Genomic DNA, 14,778 nt, shown 5'->3' with positions numbered 1-14,778 from the left:
ACTCAGCACCATAAAACTCCACTGCCAATCATGAGCAGACAGGTGATCTGCTGTGGCAACCCATAACCGGGAAAAAGCCTAAAGAAGAAGAAGATCTCTGAGAAATCTGGAGAAGAAAATATTATCAGCATAAATAGTACATGATATGCATGGCAAATCCCATGTAAGCAGAAAAAGGCAGTGGTCCTAAAATTGACCCTTTGGGAATAATTTTAGTAAGCATTCTAGCATCATTAAGGTAAATAATCATGGGAGTACAATGATGCAGGGAACTGGCAAACCACATGAAAATCTACTCTGAAAACCTAAGATTAACTTTTCTTTGCAGTACAAGCAGATGATCAGCTGCCTCTGAAATATATGATAAAAGTATAGACATCTGTCAGAATTTCATTATCTGTACTTTTACAAAACTGGGGTGGCCACGGTGGTGCAGCAGTTAACATTGCCGCCTCACAGCAAGAGGTTCTCTGGTTTGAACCTCGGCTGGTGTGCCTTCTGTGTGGAGTCTGCATGTCCTCCCCGTGGTCGCGTGGGTTTCCTCCAGATGCTCCAGTTTCCTCCCACATCCCAAAGACATGCTGTAGGTGGATTGGAAGCTCTAAATTGGCCCTAGTGTGTGCATGTGTGTGCCTTCTATGGAAGGTTGGGCACTGGGCTGGCAACTCGACACCATAAAACTCCACTGCCAATCATGAGCTGTCAAGGTGATCTGCTGTGGCAACCCCTAATCTCGAAAAGACGAAAGAAGAAGTACATTTACAAAACTGGTTATTAATGTCTTAAAAACTGAAATAGTGTTATATTCAGGGTAAAAGCATAATGACTATCTGTCAGAATGTCATCCATTTTAATATATTTCAAAGTCTGATATTAAACAAATTTTCCAGTGTTTTAGCAAGTAGGCATATGTTACCTCTTGGTCTGTAATCAATACCATTGGTACAGTTAATAACTTTGTGGAGAGGGATAGTGGTGGAAAATTTAAAACTAGCTGGGATGATTTTGTAAGCAGAGGTAGACTGAAGATATATATATATATATATATATATATATATATATATATATATATATATATATAAGTTATCACTGCATGCAATTATAGATTTTATTGCATGTTGAAACACTGAAAGTTTGTCATTCGTGTAATTGTTAAAATTATGTAATGGTCAAATTTCAGTACATTGACTGTTACATAATTTCTGGGCTTTTCCATTTTTTCATGTTTGTGTGACCCTCAAGTTAGTATATTTCATTTCTGTGGGTATAAATGTTGTTATTTGTTTTTCTTTTTTTTTTTTGTAATCACAAATGCAGCTTATTTATGTACATTTGTGGTTGTCATTTTTCTTATCAGTTTTAGTTTTTTGCATTTGGATCAAACTCACTGGCGATATATATATATATATATATATATATATATATATATATATATATATATATATATATATATATATATAGACATATACACACACACACACACACACACACACAGACACACACACACACACACACACACACATTCCAAAATTTCAGTGCATGTAGCCCGCATAGTCCTTGGACCAAACCAGCAAAGAAATCACACATAGGATCCAGCACAAAAAGACAGTCATCCAAAATACTGGTTGTTGACTTAAAAGAAACAAACAAGCCAAACTATTAATTCTAAATTGACAAACTTTATAATTCAATTAATATGGCCATCTTCACCCCACAGTGGAATGTGAGTGATCAAGCAACACAACACAAACTGGTTTCACCCCCTGGCATCTTCAGTGTGGTATAATCACAAACAATTTTCCCATTTATATATTATTGTTCTTAAAGCTGCAACACACAAATATAAAAATATATATATCCAATATTTCTATATAAACATTAACTTATATTAGAAACTTAACTATTAAATAGTGTGTTAATATATTCATTATTATTGTAATTATTCTTAAAGCTTAAAGAAACTAAACATTGAATAGGATTTATTGAGACTATTAATTGTCAATAATAATATTTATTACCTGCCAATGCTCATTTAGACCTGGTCTATGTAAAGCCTCCAAATTCTTAATCCATAATCTTTCTTTTTTATCAAGAATAGAATGCTTAGTTATATCTGACAAATTTTTACCTAAAATTGCATCTATACCTACAAATATAAAGTGTGCTGTCTCATGTTCCAATATATGTTTATAGAGTGCGTGCCTTTGTCTTTTACAATTAATGTCACTAAGTTGTGTAGCTATTCTAGTCTTAAAAGACCTAGACGTTTCTTCTAATATAGAATGCTCCCCATTGACATATGGCCATATAGTTCACCCAATCTGTGTGGTAAGTAATCAATGATCTGATTTCAAATAATTTTGGGGTATTCACCGAAGTGAATGATTTAGCCATATAAATTATCTTGCAATATTCACCAAAGTCATTGTCTGTATCAGCACTAGGTGGGTTAGGAGAGAAATCAGGGGCATAACAATTACTACCCCTAACAGCATTAATCTTGACATTTTTTTCTTCTTAGTCCATCCTTTTATATCAAAAAAATAGTTCACCTATATTCTTTCCTCGGCGATAGCTATATGAGCAATGGTCATCTAGGCATTCATCAAAAAAATCATCTGATTTTAGTATATCTCAATATTTATTCACTATTTCTTTAACTCTAAATGTATTTGCACTAAAAGTAGTAGTTAGCCTTATTTTAGGAATTATCCCATCCTCATCTTTAAACTTTCTATACCCATCTTAGTGCGCGCACCATCACTTCCAAATGGTCCTGTGGTTTGGCTGCTCATCATGCCTCCCGCCTACTACCGGGTGCTCTTTCCTTGTCCTGATAAAGAATAATCAATAATTAAACGGCAACTATCCAAAATGGAACACTATTTTCTGTAACCTGAGAAGACGCTCCTCCAATCAAGGCTTCCTTCAGTGCAGCTATTTCCTCACTAAAAAGGCTCTGTCCTACTACCGGGGTCCTCCCTCCTTGTCCTGATAAAGAATAAAGAATAATCAATAATTAAACAGCAACTATCCAAAACGGAACACTATTTCCTGTAACCTGAGAAGATGCTCCTCCGCTCAAGGCTTCCTTCAGTGCAGCTATCTCTCACTAAAGAAGGCTCTGTCCTACTACTGGGTGCTCCTTTTTTGACCTGATAAAGAATAATCAATAATTAAACAGCAGCTATCCAAAACAGAACACTATTTCCTGTAACCTGAAAGGTGCTCCTGCACTCAAGGCTTCCTTCAGTGCAGCTATCTCCTCACTAAAGAAGGCTTTGTCCTACTACTGGGTGCTCCCTCCTTGTCCTTATAAATAATAATCAATAATTAAACAGCAACTATCCAAAATGGAACACTATTTCCTGTAACCTGAGAAGACGCTCCTCCACTCAAGGCTCCTTCAGTGAAGCTATCTCCTCACGAAAGAAGGCTCTGTCCTACTACCGGGTGCCCCCTCCTTGTCCTGATAAAGAATAATCAATAATTAAGCAGCAAATATCCAAAATGGAACACTATTTCCTGTAACCTGAGAAGTTGCTCCTCCACTCAAGGCTTCCTTCATGCAGCTATCTTCTCACTAAAGAAGGCTCTGTGTCCATAGTCTAACATTATCATTTTTTGCTAGCTCTCATTACCTGATTGCTAACTTGTGTGTGCTCCATCTTCCACCACGTGATAGCTGCCAACCATTGCCCGCTTGCTCACCTTGGAGCAGTTTCTTCCTAATCTCTCCTAGTCCTTGTCTAACTCTCATACAAGTAATATTTTCCCCCTTGCCATTTCCTCTTGTCGCCACTAGGTGGCGCTACCCACCCTAAATATATACTTTTACTCAATATTTCTCACTACCACTGGCTATTATTATAGTTAAACCCTTTTTCTCTCTGTTCTCCAGCCTGTTTCCTTTTCTGCCATACTTCACTACTTTTTCTCCTACCCTTAGCACTCTCTCTCTTTACACTTTAAGCTAAGCTCTCTATTACAACATTTACCCCTCAACTGTAGCCTCCTGCTGCTTCTGATTGTTTTCTCTCTCTATATCTCTTCCACCCTCTGGCTCGACCCGCTCTGTTTGCCCTGCGGGCTGACGCTGCTCCCCTACCCTACCCCCATTTCACACCCACTCCCAGTAGTCCTAGACTTATACTTCCTAACCACACCCTCCTTTCCCATATGACAAATCAGAGGGTCCCACCATCCTAGATAATTAAACCACACCTTTTTCTTCACAAAAACCCATCTCAAAGTCCAACTACTTAATTATTTTAACTCCTACTTACACCTCTCTTTATGTCCTAGACCATTGGTACCTAATATTATCCAAACCTGATTATACTATCATGTCTACCTCAACTACCTCTACACTAACTAAATTGCTACTCATTGCCACGCTCATATCTGTTATAACCTCAACCTATATTTTAACCTCTTTTGAACACCCAATGTATTCTCAATTCCACCACCCAACAAAACAAACAACCATACAAACTCTCACATTCAGCCATAATAACATACCGACAACATCCACACCTAGTTACCTGCTAGCAAAATACCATAGACTGACCCACATTAAATACAATGACTTAATAACCAAGAAATTTTGATATCAGACTAGTAACATACACATTCCTTTGCTCTCACTAAAAAAAGCAGACCTTACAAGATGGAGACATCCATCCTAATCCTGGTCCAGCTAATGTCCTGTCCACTGAACCTCTTAACCACCAATCCTTCTACTCATCTCATCCCCAACAAGCACCCCAACTCTCTTCTTATAGCACACCTCAATATCCAGAGTGTGAATAACAAAGTTCCCCAACTCCATGATCTCCTAGAGGTACACTCTTTTGATATTTATGTTTGACAGAGACTTGGTTAAAACCTAGTACTCAAGATAGGGAACTTATCACACCAGGCTATAATATATTGAGACTTGACCATATAACGAGAAAAGGAGGGGGAGTAGCAATCCTTTTCAAGAATAGATTACAAGTCTCCTCTTTACCCTATAACCCACCAAAGGTCAACAATGCTGAAGTCCTTATTTCCAAATTACAGCTTAACTCTAGTAAATCCTTATGCATCTTCTGTATCTATCTACCTCCAGGAAATAATGTTAGTACACTAGAGGATATTCTTAGCTGGGCCTCAGCAACCTTCCCACAAAAAACTATTATCCTAGGTGACTTTGATATTGACTGGAGGCGCATCAGTAGTGAGCATCCTATTAACCTTCATGGCTTCTCTCAGACCATTACCTCCCCAACTAGAATAAACAAACCAAACAGAAAAGAGCACCTTGGAATGGATTCTTATCAATAATTATCACCAAACTTATAAAGTAGGTATCCTCCCTGATGATTTAAGTGACCACTCTTTGACCTACATAATCAGACAAAAGTTTATCTCTCACCCAGCATAATATAGGACTATACGGTCCAAAAAGAAACTTAACCAAGGACTGTACCAGAGTGAACTTAGTGCTTGTGATTGGTCTCAACTAAAAACCCTCCCTCTTGAAGAGGCTGTCAAATACTTCATCTCTAAATTCTTAAATATCCTGGACCAGCATGCACCTAAACGTACTATCAGAACTATGTCTAGACCTGCCCCCTGGCTTACTAATGAAACCAGGAAAAAAATCCTCCTCAGAAATAAAGCCTGGACTAGGTGGTGAACTAACAAAAATTCTTCAGATCAACAAAGTTTTACACAAATGAGAAATAAGACAAAAACACTACACTCTCAGACAAAAAAAGACTTTTACTGTAAAATGCAGCAAACACACCAAACAACTCTCAAAGATTCTGGGCAAGTATTAATATACTCCTGCACCCAGGTCATACCAGTACACCAACCGCAACAGGTGCAAATCAGGAGACTCCCATCCAAACTGCTAATGCTTTCAATTCCTTCTTCACAGAGGCTGTCCAATCTCTAGCTAGTCAGCTATTCACTGACAGCTCAAGCCTTCTGATCCCTACTCCCAGTTCTCTTCCTACCTTCTTATTACAGCCCACCTCAACTAATTTTATTGACAAACTCATTCTAAAACTTAAGCCTTGTACGCCTTCTGCTGACCAAATCCCTGCCGAATACCTACAAAAAGCAGCTAAAGAAGTAGCATACCCTATATCCATCCTGATTAATAGAACTATTAATGAGGGCAACATCCCTGACATATGGAAAATCTCACATATAATCCCCTTACATAAAGGTGGCACCTCAAACAAATATTCTAACTATCGACCCATAGCCTTACTATCTGCTTTAGCAAAAATAATGGAAAAATGCATTCACCATCAGCTTCTAAACCACCTAATTCAAAACAATATACTTGTTAAAAGCCAACATGGCTTCAGGCTATTCCACAGTACTACTACTGCTCTCTTATCTTTTACTGATCACTTTTAACCCAAACCACAATAACAATGATCTTTCTTCAGCTCTATTTATTGATCTCTCAAAAGCATTTGATATGTAAACCACTCTTTACTTATAAATATCCTGAATTCACTGTCCCTTGATACTCTGGCTGTACAATGGTTCAGTTCCTACCTCAGCAATAGGAAACAGGCAGTGCTCTGGCAGAATATTCTATCATCTCACCTACCTGTCTCCCTGGATGTTCCTCAGGTCTCAATTCTAGGCCCTCTCTTATTCTCTAGATTTATCAACTATCTCTACTTAGCAATTCTTCATGCAACCTGTATACAATATGCAGACGATTCAACTTTAATCTGCACAGCTAAATCTTAATCTGAACTACAATCCCTAACTCAGAAGGTGTTTAACATGGTAGATACTTGGTTCTTAAAATGTTGCCTCCTCTTGAACCCTAAAAAAACAAAGCTCCTTCTCTTTACTCATACCTGTAAATCCATGCCTATGGACTTCTCTGTTATCTCTAATAATGGTACCATCATATCCCCTGACTCCACCACCAAACTCCTATGAATTACAATAGACAATAATCTTAACTATGACATCCATATCAATAACGCTATAAAAACACTTAACAGAAAAATGGGCTCCTTATACAGGATCAAATACTTTCTCACTCCAATAGCCAAAAGTACTATTGCCCAGTCCCATCTAATCTCAACACTTCTCTACGCATCACCAATATATACCAGCTGTCAAAAATTAATCTTCTTAAACTAACCAACTCTTATAACAACATTGCCAGATTTGTCGCTGGTAATCCCTTTAGAACACATCACTGTCGAAATCTAAAACAGCTAGGATGGCTTGAACTACAACACCAGCTCCATTTTAACCAACTTACTATTACCCATAAGATCCTCTTCCAGCCTAAAAACACTCCTATACTCTCAAACTTCTTAACTCCTTATAAAAATCTAAATACCTTATGCTCAGCTAATAAACTTCTAGTCAGCATATGTAAATCTAACAACACGGCAGGTGACTCTCTGTTCTCTAACACTACTGGGAAAAACTGGAACCTTCTTCCTAGTGATCTTACTTCACTTCCTTCCTTATTCTACTTCAAACAACAACTCAGAACATACCTTAGAACACATTGGTTATGCCCTTGCACTAACCTTGACTAACCTACCTCCTCTATGACTTTTTTTTTCTCTGCAACTTTACTCTGACGTTTGATTTTATGTTCTTTACTGCTATCTTATGTAAGAATTGCTAGCCTGATATAACTACAATATATCTCATGTAAATATCTTGTGTTATACTCTATAAATATGTTCATGCAAACATTTATAGGAATTTGTGAACCAGGAAACTGCTACAAACTACCTTATGATTTTATCTTGTTCTGTATTTGTAAATATTATTAAGCAATACACTGTTAAATGCTTTTAAACATCTGCAGTGTTAAATTGTGTGTAACCTTATATAGCTTTAACTTTATATATCCTGTTTTGTTATGTGACCTATACTTCTTGTCAATAATGTCTTTGCCTTGGTGCTTTTCTCCCCGGGCCTCTACTGAAAATGGACTTTATCCAGTTAGACTAGCCCGGTCAACAAATGCAAAATAAATAAATAACATAAACATTTTCTGATCTTCTTTTTTATTTCAGTTAATGTTCCATCTTAAAGTTAATGGCTCTGTCCTTCACTGTTTTAATTTCAGCTACATTATAGCCTCTTTTTATAAATCTGTCACTCATGTTTTTAGCTTCTCTCCTATAGTCAGTGTCATCACTACATATCCTTCTCAGCCTATTGAAACTGAGCCTTTGGAATATTATTAACCATATATCTTGGATGACAACTATTAGCCTCCAAGAATGCATTTTTTGTGAAGGGTTTCCTATATAAACTGGTAACCACAGTACCATCTAAGGTTTTGGCAACATTTTCATCCAAAAAATCAATAGTGAATAATTCAATTTTTATAAACAAATTTAATATCAGACGTATTGATATTCAAATATAATACAAATGCATAACATCCTTCTATAGATCCTGACCAAATGCCCCAGCAATCATCTAGAAAATGCTGCCACATAATCAACTGATTTTTATATGGGTTACTCTCATCATAGATCAAACTACATTCCATATACCCCATAAACATGTCAGCCTATATAGGGGCAAAGGTGGTACCATGGCTGTACCTCTGACTTGCAAGAAGCACTGTTTACCAAAATGGAACACATTATGTTCAAGGACCAAGCATACCAAAGTAATCAGAAATTCACAATGCTCCTCTGAATATTGCCCATATTCTCCTAACCAGTACCTATCTGCTTCTATACCCCCTGAATGCAGAATACTGGTATATAAAGATTGAACATATAAGGTACATAAATACGACCCATTGGGAACATGTAGATCATTCATTAGTCTCAGTAATTCATTGGTATTCTGTGTTCTAGCTCTAATCATCTTTAATAGAGGCTTACATTGAAATTCAAGATACATAGATAGGGGCTCAGTCAAAGAACCCATACCAGATACTATGGGTCATACAGGTGGAGAAATTGTGGTCTTATGTATCTTAGGCAATATGTAAAATGTCTGAGGCTTCAGATCTTCTACAATTAATTCACTATACAAATTGTCAGTAACAATACAATTATTTTTAAGCAGCAACAGTATTGTGTCTATTTTCTTTATAAAATCCTGAGTTGGGTCACATGGCAGCTTAAAATAAAATCTCCCATCTCCTAGCTGTTTGGATACTTCACCAATATAATCAGTGGTCTCCCACAATACAGTTTCTCCCCCTTTATCACCTTTCAAAACCACAACCTCCTTATTATCTTTAAATTGTGTTAATGCATTCCTTCCAGCTTTATTAAGGTTACTTCTAAAATGTTTAAACATAGTACCTTGGTTAACAGGTATATTTTGTAATACAAATTCCTCAAACATTTTCACTTTAGGATGGTATGGAGGGTTAAACTTAAATTTCTTAACCCTAAAAAATAAATCTGTCACATTATCACCATCTCCTCTACTGCTGTAAAAATATTCAAATTCAGCACTCCGCAAGAACATTTTACATCAACACACACATCCTGTTGAGAAATAAAATGTGAAGGTACATGTTTCAAACCTTTATCAGACATAACTAAGCATTCTATTCTTGATAAAAAAGACAGATTATGGATTTCGAATTTGGGGGCTTTATATAGACCAGGTCTAAATGAGCATTGGTAGGTAATAAATATTATTACTGACAATTAATAGTCTGAATAAATCCTATTCAATGTTTAGCTTCTATAAGCTTTAACAATAATTATCATAATAATGAATATATTAATGCACTATTTAATACTTAAGTTTGTAATATTAGTTAATGCTTATAGAGAAATGTTGGATATATGTATTTTTATATTTGTGTGTTGCAGCTTTAAGACCAATAATATATAAAGGGGAACATTGTTTGTGATTATACCACAATGAAGACGCCGGGGGGGGGGGGTGTGAAAATGGTTTGTGTTGTATTGCTAGAATGCTCGCTTTCCACTGTGGGGTGAAGCATGTTAATGGAAATATAAAATTTGTTGATTTTGACTTAATAGTTTGGCTTGTTAAGTCAACAACCAGTATTTTAGATGACTGTCTTTTTATGCTGGACCCTATATACACACACATACATATGCATATATATATATATATATATATATATATATATATATATATATATATATATATATGTGTGTGTGTGTGTGTGTGTGTGTGTGTGTGTGTGAGTGCATCAGAGATTCTGCTGAAATTCAGCTACTTATGTTAGTATATTTAGTTTCAGGGGTGTATTTGTTCTTTGTTTTTTTCTTTTTTGTAATTACAAATGGAACCTAATCATTTACGCTTGTGATTATTTTTTCCCATCAGTTTTAGTTGCAATTAAAACTAATTGCTGGTGAGTTTTTAGATGATTTGTTTAGAGAGTAGACTACATTACTTTTGTTAGTATTCGTAATTTTATTTTCCCTATTTGATTCAAGATTTGTTTCTTTAGTTTATCAATTTTTTTTACTTTAGAAGTTAACCCAGATGGTCTGTTGCCTCAAGTTTTCGTTTTTCCTAGATTATACTGGAACTGCTGTGAGGGGATGTCAAGAAGGTACAGCAACATGTACACCTCCATGTACACATTGCAGTAACTTTCTGCAATTCAGTAAGTATCCTAGCACAGTGTTTTGAGGTAGTCTATGTATTTATGCAGTACCACATATGTTTGGATCTGTGGCCAAACAATCCAAACGAGGCATTCTGGAAGAAGTATATGTTAATTAGCCAAGTGCGCACCCCCCTGAACCACCTTCATAAAGCCATCTACAGTCTGAGTGATTCAACAAATTGCTTGGCCATATAAATCAGTACAGCTGACCCCCTTCCCACATTGTGGTAGCTAACATGGAGCAAAAGGGTTTGTTCAACTTCCTGCTATGAGTGTGGAATAGGAATGGGGTGGAGCAAACCACTGGATTTTCTAACACTTAAGTACTATAATGCCATGAACTTCAGTATGGAGATAGGAGGATCACTATACATCATGTATAACTCTACCATTATGTGCCCTAATGGTATAGACATTATTACAGAACTCTGGGGTCGGGGAAGCACTAGACACCAGGAATAACTCTACTGTTAAGTGTCATAATGACGCAGACATCAGTATGGGGATTGGGGAGGGTGGGAGAAAATACTAGAAAGCAAAGAGTCTACCACTGTTACATATCGGCACATATACTATTACAGTCATAAGGCGGGACAAGCTAAGCACAAGGGCAACAACAATTATGCCATAAGGGCACTTACACTATAATGTTGATCATGGGTGTGGGCAACCATGGGAGGGCAAAAACTTTAGGGGGGACAGATACAGGCAGCAAACAGTAGAAACATAAAGTAAAGCACAGCTAAAAGGCAAAACAACTCCAGGGTGAAAAATTCTCAAGTCATTTATTCTGGTACCTCGGTCTTTCGCCTCCAAGGAATACAAGTGTATAACCCCCCCCCCATTTTATAGTCATCCAAACTCAGTGTAATTAACAGCATAATTAACACCATAATTAATTAATTAATTAATTAATTAATTAATTAATTAATTAATTAATTAATTAAAACCAGTGTCTTCATAGCAAAGTTAAAGGCACAGAACACAGTATTACTTTTTATATAAAATGTACTACAAAGCAATATATTTATCACACTAATTTAATTATTCATTAGTAACACAAACATTTTTACATCTTTTCACTTTTTAATATTTATATAACAATATACAATAATAATAATTATACAATATAACAATCCTAAACTTTATACAAAATTAAATTACTTTCTATGTTTATACCACTAGGCTGAAGTGTTCTAAAATTTATTATCAGTTTGCATTCTAGTTTATCAAGTTCATTTTTAAAGTTTCCTCCGTTATTCATAAAGGGAAATGCCAGTATACTAAAAAAAAATCCTTACTGCACCCCCCATGTACTAACATAAAATGTTCTGCTACTGGGCTTAAATTATTTTTTTTTTCTAATGTCCCCTTGGTGCTCCATGATTCTTAATTTAACTTTCCTTTTTGTTTGACCTATGTACCACTTCACTCTCTCACAACCACAACCTATGATATAAACAACCCCTTGTGAATTGCAATGGAAAGCTTCCCTGGCCTTATAGAGTTTACCATTAATTTTAGACCCATCAAGATTTTTTCCCCCTTACAGATACGGCAGTTTCCACATGCACGCATGCCTACTCTACCCATAGTCATTACCCTTTCACCATTTACACATAATATTTCTTTTAAATTCCCAACTCTACTATATGAAAATGTTACATGCTCAGTAAAAAGATGTCCCTCACTAGGGTCCTCTCTTCCCATATACCAGAATTTCCTAATAATATGTTCAACCCTACATGAAAAAGGATAAGATTTTGTAACAAAAAATATTTTATTTTCCTCATTTAACTCCTGAACTTCATTTTGTTTCAGTTGTCTTTTTCCTACTTATTTCATTTTTCTGACCCTTAAAATAGTGTCCTCAACATCCTTTAAAAGGCTTGTAGAGTATCACCTACACTTTAATCTCTCAATAGCCTCCCCTAAAAATGCCTTTTTTAAACTCTCTTCAGGTTTATTAAAATACATTTTCAATTCTCCCAAGGGTAAAGCCTTGATTAAGTGAGGGGATGCATGCTTTCTACATGTAGAAAATTGTTAACTGCAGTAGGTTTTCTATGTGGTTTAAATTCAGTTATGTTTTCCCTTCTCACATAAAGTTCCACATCCAAATAAGTAATGTTAGTGGGACTAATGTTATGGGTAAACATTAAGCCATATTCTGTGTTGTTCAAATCTTCCATAAATATGGAAAATTTCTCCTGCTCACCTTTGCAAACAAAAATTAAATCATCTATGAATTTGCCGTAATAGACCACATTCTCAATAAAGCACCTATTTTGATAGAAAAATTAATTAAGTCAACCATATAGACAATTGCATATGAGGGAGCAAAGGCCACCCTCATTGCTGTGCCTTTTGTTCTGAAGAAATAATTGCTTTTTCCATCTAAAATAGCCAGGCATCAGAATTCCAATAATACAAAGAGGAATGAAGAGCGGGGGGCCCTCCCCAGTCATTCTTCCAATTGCTTCTAAACCCTTCCTAGTTTCAATGCTTACATACAGTAATTTTACATCCACCTTGGACCAATAAAAATCACGCTGCCAACTGATCTTCTTTAATTTCACAGACAAATCCCCTGTATTTTTTATATGTGAGGGTACTTTCTTTAAATACTTCTTCAAATGAAAATCCCTAAATTTTCCAATATTTTCTAAATGTGATCCTAACATAGAAACAATGGGTCTTCCTGGGAGGGCATTTACATTTTTGTGTATCTCAGGTAAAGCATAAAATCTTGGATTCCCTGGCTTCCTCTATTAAACAATTTCTGAATGTCCTTTTGGTTCAGGAACCCTAGCCAGTCCCCTCTTTCCAAGATTTCCAAAAGATCCCCATTAAATCTGGGTAAAGGATTAATATCCAGTTCAAGATACTCATCTCTAACCATGATTTGATCTTTTACCATCCTATCACAATCCTTTAATCCATTATAACCCAGTTACCCCCCCCTTATCCACTTGTCGAAACATATATCTAGTTTGAAGCATACTTCTTGTAATACATCCCATTCCTTTTTTGATAACTTGTAGTTCCTTTTCTCTTTCACAAATGCACCAAACTCATGTTCTATTTGACTACAAACAATATGTCCATACATTTTAATACTCATGAATGTCTTTGGTGGCATAAACTTGCTCCTATTAGTAAAATGTGGCCCATACAGATGACCATAACCTGTCTCAAATTCACCATTCAACACTACATCCACTTCTGACTCAATTTCAAGTTCACCCCTGCCTCAACAGGTTCATTAAATTCAACAGAAGTGTCAATGTCATAAGTGCTTAAATTTAATAGTTCTTCATCATTTGCAAAGTCCCCTTCTCGATCCCAAGAAGCAGCTCCAACACTTTCATCATTTTTTACATTAAAAATACTTTCAAATTTAATTAACAACAGAAGTATTTAGCATCAATAATAACATCTGTCAAACCTGGGAATCTTGGAGGTGCAAACTTCTAGCCTAGTTGTAAAACTTTCAAGAAGTCCAAACCTAACACCAAACTTGATAAATTCACTATCGTCAGGTCTTCCTCTACTTCACTGATCTCTTCAGTAAGCCTAACGGGCATTTTGTTACTAATGTCCTGAACTTGAGTTCGATTGCATAAGGAGGTGCTCTCTGGCACACTCATAGGCATAGTCTGTTCTAATGTATTACTGTTTGCAAGAGCATTAGTTTCTGTGTTTTGTGGCATAGTCTTCTCATCACATACTAACCTTTGTGCAACAATATTAACCACTCTAATTTCATTTTTTACTACATTCACCTTGAATTTCAGCAGTAATAGAAGAACTTACAATTGTCTTTGCATTTGGTTCAGTTACATCTTTCAAAAACATTTCAGAATTAGCTAATACATTTTCCCACGTTCCCCTTGAGTTTCAACTGTTTCAAGAGAACTTACAGCCATATTGGCATTTAATTCACTTTCATTTCACACAAGCATTTCAGAACCAAGTTTTCCAAATACCATCAGTTTTTCCCAATACACAAAAATCATTTTAGAATTAGATGAGTTAAACTCCTCACTGTTACACCTTTCATGCTTCCTCGTGTAATTTGCATGCAAAGTACTAGGTACACAGTCAATAAGTTCACCATTGTCATTTATGAAAGTCACATTGTTTTCCTTACT

This window comes from Protopterus annectens, chromosome 2.part1 (assembly GCF_019279795.1).
Source record: "Protopterus annectens isolate FY-2018-M chromosome 2.part1, PAN1.0, whole genome shotgun sequence".
In the NCBI taxonomy this organism is placed as follows: domain Eukaryota; kingdom Metazoa; phylum Chordata; order Ceratodontiformes; family Protopteridae; genus Protopterus; species Protopterus annectens.
This window is presented reverse-complemented; position numbering follows the sequence as displayed.